Source organism: Arachis hypogaea, chromosome 3 (assembly GCF_003086295.3).
Source record: "Arachis hypogaea cultivar Tifrunner chromosome 3, arahy.Tifrunner.gnm2.J5K5, whole genome shotgun sequence".
In the NCBI taxonomy this organism is placed as follows: domain Eukaryota; kingdom Viridiplantae; phylum Streptophyta; class Magnoliopsida; order Fabales; family Fabaceae; genus Arachis; species Arachis hypogaea.
Window position 1 is genome coordinate 112,290,816 of NC_092038.1, and position 9,394 is coordinate 112,300,209.

The window sequence follows — 9,394 nt, forward strand, 5'->3', positions numbered from 1 at the left end:
ATAGCTTGACAAGAAGCTCTTAAAGAGCTTCACAGGTGCTCAGAACATGATTGTGGCCTCCCAACACCAAACTTAGAAGTTGAGTGTGGGGGCTTTGTCTAACTCTATATTGAGAGAAGCTTTTCATGCTTCTTCTCCATGTTTACAGAAGAAGATCCTTGACTCTTAAACACAAGGTAGTCCTCATTCAATTGAAGGAGTAACTCTCCTCTGTCCACATCAATCACAGCCCTTGTTGTGGCTAGAAAGGGTCTTCCAAGGATGATGGATTCATCCTCTTCCTTCTCAGTGTCTAGGATTATGAAGTCAGCAAGGACGTAAAGGCCTTCAACCTTCACTAAGACATCCTCTACCAGTCCATAAGCCTGTTTCATTGATTTGTCTGTGCACCATTATTTTGTGGTACATCTTGTACTTAATTGAGTGGATTTTATCAACTAATCTCACACTTATTCATTGAATTTGCATGGTTTTACTTTTTCCTTCCGGATTTTGTGCTATGATTGGAAACATGTTTCTTTGGTCTTAATTTAGCTATGTTTAATTCTCCTTTATACTATTCGATACTGTGATCCGTGTGTTAAGTGTTTTAGGCTTTATAGGGCAGGAATGGGTTAAAGAATTGTGAGAAAGCTTGCAAAAATAGAAGGAACACAAGAAACCAAGGAGATGACCAGCGAATACAGACGCGGACGCATGGCTCACACGACCGCGCGAAATGAAAAAAAATTACAATGACGCGTTCGTGTGCCTGACGCGAACGCGTGGACTGGAATCTGCACAAATGACGTGAACGCGTGGACGACGTGTACGCGTGGCAAGGAAAATGCTGAATGATGCGCACGCGTGGGCGATTTGTACGCATGACATGTGCGATCTGTAGAATTAACAGAAATCGCTGGGGGCGATTTTTGGGCTGTTTTTGACTCAATTTTCGGCCCAGAAAACACAGATTATAGGCTACAGAGTAGAGGAATCCATTCATTCAATCACACAACATTCATTATACACAATTTCAGTTTTAGATGTAGTTTTTCTAGAGAGAGAGGCTCTCTCCTCTCTCTTAGGTTTTAGGATTTAGGATTTCTCTTAGGTTAGGTTTACTTCTTCTTCATTCCAGGTTCAATATTCCTTTGCTTTGGTTTCTCTTCTATTTTTATTTATTCTATTACTTTGATTCATGAATTCTCATGTTTAATTTGATTTCTCTATTTAATGCAATTTGAGGTATTTCATATTTATGATTTTAATTTAGCTTTTTACATTCTTAGCTTGTGTTGAGTAATTGGAGACACTTGAGTTATCAAACTCCTTGTTGATTGAAAATTGGAATTCTTTGTTGTTTGATTTGGATTCCCCTAACTCTAGTCTTTTCTTAGGAATTGACTAAGACCTGAGGAGTCAAATTGATTTATCCATTTAACATACCTTCATAGTTAGAGGTTGACCAAGTGGGAGAAAAAACCAATTCTCATCACAATTGATAAGGATAACTTGGATAGGACTTCCAATTCTCATACCTTGCCAAGAGTTTTTATTGTTATTATTCTATTTTCTCTACAATTTACTCTTCTTATTTCTCATCCCCAAAACCCCAATTTACACAACTCATAACCAATAATAAGAACACTTCCCTGCAATTCTTTGAAAGACGACCCGAGGTTTGAATACTTCGGTAATAAATTTTATTGGGTTTTGTTACTTGTAACAGCCAAACTTTTGTACGAAAGGATTCTCTGTTAGTTTAGAAACTATACTTACAATGCGATTATATTCTTGTGAATTTCTTTACCGATAGAAATCAGTTCGTCAAAATGGTGCGGTTGCTGGGGAATTGCAAATGTGTGTCTTATTATTAGTTATTGTAAATATTTGCTTTTGCTTTCTTGTTTTTGTTAGCTTTAGGACTTAGTTGCTTATTTTTATTAGTTTTTTGTTTTTATTTTCTCTTACTACTATGAACTCTCACCCCTTTGGCTATGAGTCTAGTTACCATTATGTTGCAGGAAGAGGAGATTACAATGAGAATATGCATCAAGGTTGGGACAATCAAAGATGGGAGGAGCCACAAGGATTTGATCAACCCTCTTGGCAACAACCGCCTCCAATGGACTATCAACAACCATTCTGTGATGATTATCAAGGCAATGGTTATGGTGGACCTTTCCGTGACAATCAACGCCCACCACACTATACCTATGAGCCCCCTCTTCAACTTAACTTTGGACCACCATACTCACAAGCCCCTTTCCACCAATCACCTCTACATGACTCTAATCCTTATCCACCATACCAACCACCATATGAGCCGTACTTAGAACCACCACCTCAATATACACCATCTCCATATTCTTCTCAAGAGAAACCACCTTCCTACCATGCACCTTTTCTCCAAAATAATGAACCCTTCTATCCACCCTAAACATCCATGGAGAACACACTTACCTCTCTCACTAGTCTAACCTCTACTCTCCAAGCTCTTATATCCCGTATGGACCAACCCTCTACCCCCAACAATCAATCATCAAGATCTAGTGCACTTCCTTTTCAACCACAGAATGATCTCTCCATCCCATCACCACCATCCATGGAAGAGCACCCACATCCATCAATCCAAGAGTAACACGATCCCCATGATGCTATTGACATGAAACAAGACAAAAGGAAGCGTCTTAGGGACGCAATGGATCGGTTACACGCGGCCTTATTTCTAGAGGAGCAAGAGGGGACCCAAAAGGTAGAGATAGTAAAGACCCTTGAAGATGAAGGAGTAGTTGAAGGGAGTTGTCATAGACAGGAAATCATCAAGGAGGAGTATGATTTTATGCTAAAATAACTAGAGGAAGTCGTAATTATTGAAGAGGAAGAAGTGGTTGAAGACTTAGGAGATGTTGAACCTCCATGGGAAAGTCAAGTCATAGAGCCTCCTTCAAAGACGTTTGAAATTGATGTTGAGGAGGGTGTACAACCTCCAAGGCATATCATGGTTGAATCCTTTGAAGAGGTTAATCAAGAGATAGAGATTAAAGAAGAAGAAGCACAACCTCCTATGCCCTTGGAAAGCAGTGAAGAGGAGATTGAATTGGAAGAAAGCTACCAAGAGGAAGAGGTTGAAATTGAGAGTTGTGCGGGTGCGACGCTCCTCTCGCACCAATGGCACAAATCAAGTCACGCGTACGCGTCATCAAAAAATTTTGCAACTCATGCGAACGCGTGCTCCACGCGTCCGCGTCGCCTGCGCCGCACAGCTTATCCAAATCAGCGCCAGAAATCTTATATTTTCTTCACCAATCCTAATTTTTCCTTCCTCCTCTCTTCCTTACTTCTTCTTCCTTTCTTTCACTTCTCATTCTTCACTCTCATTCTATTTTACTTAATTTATTTGCATACTTTCGTTCATTACATTTTAATTTTGTGCATATTTTTATTTTCTTTTCTAAATTTATTATTTTTTCATTGGTGTTAAATTTTCTTATTCAACTGTTGCGTATTTTCTTGAATTATTCCGGTGCTTCATGACTTATTTTATTCTGATTGGGTATTATTATTCATAAGACAATGCTAACTTTTATAATACTAGTATTTCTTTTGCATTGATATGCACTTATACTACCTTGCATTACCCACACACTCCCTCTCATTGTTGCAAATTCTGCACCATTGGTATGCCTTGTACTTCTATTGCTTTCTCATGTACATGTTGTAGCTACCATGTAAATAAAACCCTTATTATTTGGCATTAACCCACCCATACTTTATTTATTTTTTTATCTTTATTTTTGGATTACTTTTCTTCTTTTTCTCTTCTTTCAGGATGGCCACCAAAGAAGGGAAAGGGAAAGCTCTAAATGGGGAGACAAACAAGTCCATCTGCACAATCCTTGGAGAAAGCGTCAGTTGTAGCAACCCATCCACTTGCACATCTTAGCATGCACCGAGGACGGTGTAATCTTTAAGTGTGGGGAGGTCGATACCTACTTCCGTGGGTTAGTTGTTTTCTTCTCAACACCAATGTTTTATTTTCTATGTTAGTTCATTGTTGCATTTGCATGTTTGATTGCATATTTTCTTGATTTTGTGCATGTTTTACCACTTGGTTGAAGTAATATTTTCTTTTTCAAGAAAACTTTTTATAGCATTTCACTAATTTGAATTAAACTTTTTGAAAAGCTTGTTTGAAGAAATATTATTTTGGAACATGGTTTAGAGCTCGAACACACAAAACTAGTGAGATTTTGAGCCTAATTGATTGGTTGCATTTTATCAACCAATATTTTGTTGAGGTGTGTGTTGTTCTCTCTAAAATTGTGATCTATATCTTGCTTAATTCTATATTTCCATGGTTTGATGTATGCATGCACTTATATGATTGAGGCCTTTGTTTCACTTAGCTTACATACCCATATGGCCTTACCCTTCCATTATCCTTTGCAAACCAATTTGAGCCTATTTTACCCCTTTGTTCTTTACTTTAGCACATCACTAACTCTAAGTGAAAAACAATAATGTCCTTAATTTGAATCCTTGGTTAGCTTAGACTAGTGACAGTGCTCACAAATTAAGTGTGGGGAAATTGGGTTTACTAATATTTGGTTTGAGAATTGGGTGTTGTGTATTCTTGAGAAAATATGAACAAGAATGTTAAGAACATGTTTATGCATTCAATACCTTAATCATATGCATTGAAAAAGAAGAAAAAAATTTTAAGAAAAGAAAAATAGAAAAAGAAAAAAGAGAAAAAGAAAAGAAAAAGTGCAGAAAAAATAAAAAAGGGACAAAATGTCCCAAAGTAAATGGCGATAGCAATGCACTCAAAACTTGGAATGCATAAATATATAGCAAAAATAGTTAATGGGTAGTTAGGCTTTATATTATGATTACATGGATTGTCTTAAGTTAGGTGAGAAGTTTAGGTTAATTAAGGATTCAGATTTTAGTCCACTTAACCAAATGCAATCTACCTTGACCCTAACCCCATTACAACCCTTAAAAGACCTCTTGATATGTGTATCTGTGCATTAATTCTTTGTTTATTGTTAGATGAAGAGCAAGTCTTAGAAAGAAAGATTAGTAGAGAATTGAGAGAATCGAACCTTAAACACTTGAGCGATTAGAGTGTATACACTTCCAATGAGGGTTCGATGCTCAATTCCTTGTTCCCGGCCTTCATGAGCTATCTTCTTCTTGCAAGTCTGTTTGTACTTCATTTTTGTGATTTGAATTAGTGAAATCCAGTTCATAATTCTTCTTGAAGGATTTGTTTACTTTTAACCAAGTAGGTAGAAACATTTTTCATTTAGTTGCATTCATATAGATAGGTTGCACTTCATACATTCCACCATTCCCCTTCACTCTCTTATAATCTCTCTTGAGCCTAGCATGAGGACATGCTAATGTTTAAGTGTAGGGAGATTTGATGCACCATTATTTCGTGGTACATGTTGTGCTTAATTGAGTGGATTTTATCTACTAATCTCACACTTATTCATTGAATTTGTATGGTTTTACTTTTTCCTTCCGGATTTTGTGCTATGATTGGAAACATGTTTCTTTGGTCTTAATTTAGCTATGTTTAATTCTCCTTTATACCATTCGATGCCGTGATCTGTGTGTTAAGTGTTTCAGGCTTCATCGGGCAGGAATGGCTTAGAGAATGGAGAGGAAGCTTGCAAAAATGGAAGGAATACAAGAAACCAAGGAGATGACCAGCGAACACCGACGCGGACGCATGGCTCACGCGACCACGCGAAATGGAGAAAATCACGGTGACGCGTTCGCATGCCTGACGCGAACGCGTGGACTGGAATCTGCACGAAAAACGTGAACGCATGGACGACGCGTACGCGTGGCATGGAAAACGCTGAATGACGCGCACGCGTGGGCAACGAGTACGCGTGACAGGGGCGATCTGCAGAATTAACAGAAATCGCTGGGGGTAATTTTTGGGCTATTTTTGACCCAGTTTTTGGCCCAAAAAACACATATTAAATGCTATAGAGTGGGATAATCCATTCATTCAATCACACAACATTCATTATACACAATTTCAGTTTTAGATGTAGTTTTTCTAGAGAGAAAGGCTCTCTCCTCTCTCTTAGGTTTTAGGATTTAGGATTTCTCTTAGGTTAGGTTTACTTCTTCTTCATTCCAGGTTCAATATTCCTTTACATTGATTTCTCTTCTATTTTTATTTATTCTATTACTTTGATTCATGAATTCTCATGTTTAATTTGATTTCTCTATTTAATGCAATTTGAGGTATTTCATATTTATGATTTTAATTTAGCTTTTTACATTCTTAGCTTGTGTTGAGTAATTGGAGACACTTGAGTTATAATACTCCTTGTTGATTGAAAATTGGAATACTTTGCTGATTGATTTAGATTTCCCTAACTCTAGTCTTTTCTTAGGAATTGACTTGGACCTGAGGAATCAAATTGATTTATCCACTTAACATACCTTCATAGTTAGAGGTTGACCAAGTAGGAGCAAAAGCCAATTCTCATCACAGTTGATAAGGATAACTAGGATAGGACTTCTAATTCTCATACCTTGCCAAGAGTTTTTATTGTTATTATTCTATTTTCTATACAATTTACTCTTCTTATTTCTCATCCCCAAAACCCCAATTTACATAACTCATAACCAATAATAAAAACACTTCCCTGCAATTCCTTGAGAGACGACCCAAAATTTGAATACTTCGGTTATAAATTTTTTTGGGTTTTGTTACTTGTGACAACCAAACTTTTATACGAAAGGATTCTCTGTTGGTTTAGAAACTATACTTACAACACGATTATATTCTTGTGAATTTCTTTACCGATAGAAATCAGTTCGTCAGCCATCTCTAGTGAAATTCTTGCAGCTTGTACCTCAAAGATCCCTAGTTTCTCTATTACAGAGAGTGGCATGAGGTTGATACCTGACCCCAGGTCACACAGAGCCTTTTCAAAGTTCATGGTGCCTATGGTGCAAGGTATTAAGAACTTTCCAGGATCCGGTTTCTTTTGAGGCAATGTCTGCTGAATCCATGTATTCAGTTCATTGATGAGCAATGGAGGTTATTCCTCCCAAGTCTCATTACCAAATAACTTGGCATTCAGATTCATGATTGCTCCTAGATACTGAGCAACTTGCTCTTCATTAGTGTATTCGTCCTCTTCAGAGGAAGAATATTCATTAGAGCTCATGAATGACAATAGTAAGTTCAGTGGAACTTCTATGGTCTCTGTATGAGCCTCAGATTCCTCTAGTTCCTCAATAGGGAACTTATTATTGGTCAGTGGACGTCCCTTGAGGTCTTCCTCACTGGGAATCACTGCCTTTTCACTCTCTCCAGGTTCGGCCATTTTGGTTATAGTTATGGCCGTGCACTCTCTTTTGGGATTCTCTTCTGTATTGCTTTGGAGAGTACTAGGAGGAGTTTCAGTAACTCTTTTACTCAACTGACCCACTTGTGCCTCCGAATTTCTGATGGAGGACCTTGTTTCATTCATGAAACTGAGAGTGTTCTTAGACAGATTAGAGACTATATTTGCTAAGCCAGAGAAGCTCTGCTCAGAATTCTTTGTCTGTTGCTGAGAAGATGATGGAAAAGGTTTGCTATTGCCCAACTTATTTCTCCTACCATTATTTTTGTTGAAGCCTTGTTGAGGCTTCTGCGGATCCTTCCATGAGAAATTTGGATGATTCTTCCTTGAAGAATTATAGGTGTTTCCATAGGATTCTCGCATGTAATTCACATCTTCTATTGCAGGATTCTAAGGGTCATAAGCTTCTCCTTCAGAAGAGGCGGCTTTAGTACTGCCGGATGCAGCTTGCAATCCAGTCAGATTTTGAGAAATCATATTGACTTGCTGAGTCAATATTTTGTTCTGAGCCAATATGGCATTCAGAGTCTCAATCTCAAGAACTCCTTTCTTCTGAGTCATCCCATTGTTCAAAGGATTTCTTTCAAAATTGTACATGAACTGGTTATTTGCAACCATCTAAATGAGTTCCTGGGTTCTGTAGGTGTTTTTAGATGAAGGGATCTACCAGCAGAATGATCCAATGACATCTTGGACATTTTTGACAGACCATCATAGAATATACATATGATGCTCCATTCTGGAAACATGTCAGAAGGACACCTTTTGGTTTATTGCTTGTATCTTTCCTAAGCTTCATAAAGGGATTCACCTTCCTTCTGTCTGAAGGTTTGGACGTCCACTCTGAGCTTGCTCATCTTTTGAGGTGGAAAGAATTTGGTCAAGAAGGCGTTGACCAACTTGTCCTAAGAGTTTAGGCTTTCCCTAGGTTGTGAGTCCAACTATGTTCTAGCTCTGTCTCTCACAGCAAAGGGGAAAAATATAAGTCTGTATACCTTGGGATCAACTCCATTGGTCTTAACAATATCACAAATCTGCAAGAATTCAGCTAAGAACTAATGAGGATCTTCCGATAGAAGTCCATGAAACTTGTAATTCTGCTACCTTAGAGAAACTAATTGAGGCTTAAGGTCAAAGTTGTTTGCTCCAATGGCGGAAATTGAGATGCTTCTTCCAAAGAAATTAGAAGTTGGTGCAGCATAGTCACCAAGCATCTTCCTTGCATCTCTGGCATTGTTGTTGGGTTCAGCTGCCATGTCTGCTTCTTTTTTAAAATTCTCTGTAAGGTCCTCTCCGGAGTATTGTGCTTTAGCTTCTCTTAGCCTCTTCTTCAGAGTCCTTTCAGGTTCAGGATCAGCTTCAACAAGAATGTTTTTATCCCTGTTTCTGCTCATATGAGAAAGAAGAGAACAAAGGGAGTAGTGGAATCCTCTATGTCACAGTATAGAGATTCCTTGATGTGTCAGAAGAAAAGAAGAATAGAAGAATAAGGTAGAAAGAGAATAAGAAGAATTCGAATATAGGGGGAGAGAGAGGGTTCGAATTATAAGTAAAAGAGAAGTGTTAGCAAATAAATAGAAAGAGATGTGTGAGAGAGAGAGAGAGAGAGAGTATTCAAAAATTGAATTTAAAACAAGTAGTTAATTAAAAAGATTTTTGAAAAAGGGGTTAGTAATTTTCAAAAATTGGAAGTGACAAAGTGGTTAGGTGGTTTTGAAAAAGATAAGAAATAGTAATTAGTTTGAAAAAGATTTGAAAATAATTTTGAAAAGATAAGAAGTTAGAAAAAAAGATTTTGGAATCAACATAAAAAAATATGATTGAAAAGGATTTGATTTTTAAAAAATATGATTGAAAAAGATTTGATTTTTAAAAAGATATAATTGAAAAAAAATAGGATTGAAAAAGATTTGATTTTTAAAAATATATGATTGAAAAAGATTTGATTTTAAAAAGATATGATAGAAAAGATATGATCGAAAAAGAATTGATTTTTTAAAATTGATGACTTGACTAACAAG

At 37.2% G+C, this 9,394-nt stretch overlaps 1 non-coding gene across 1 annotated transcript; it reads left to right on the plus strand.

Moving 5' to 3' along the window:
- The first annotated feature begins 8,120 nt into the window (after positions 1–8,120).
- LOC112793901 (small nucleolar RNA R71) lies at positions 8,121–8,224 on the plus strand. Its single transcript, XR_003198588.1, has one exon. It is a non-coding gene; the product is annotated as a small nucleolar RNA R71 (small nucleolar RNA).
- Positions 8,225–9,394: the final 1,170 nt, after the last annotated feature.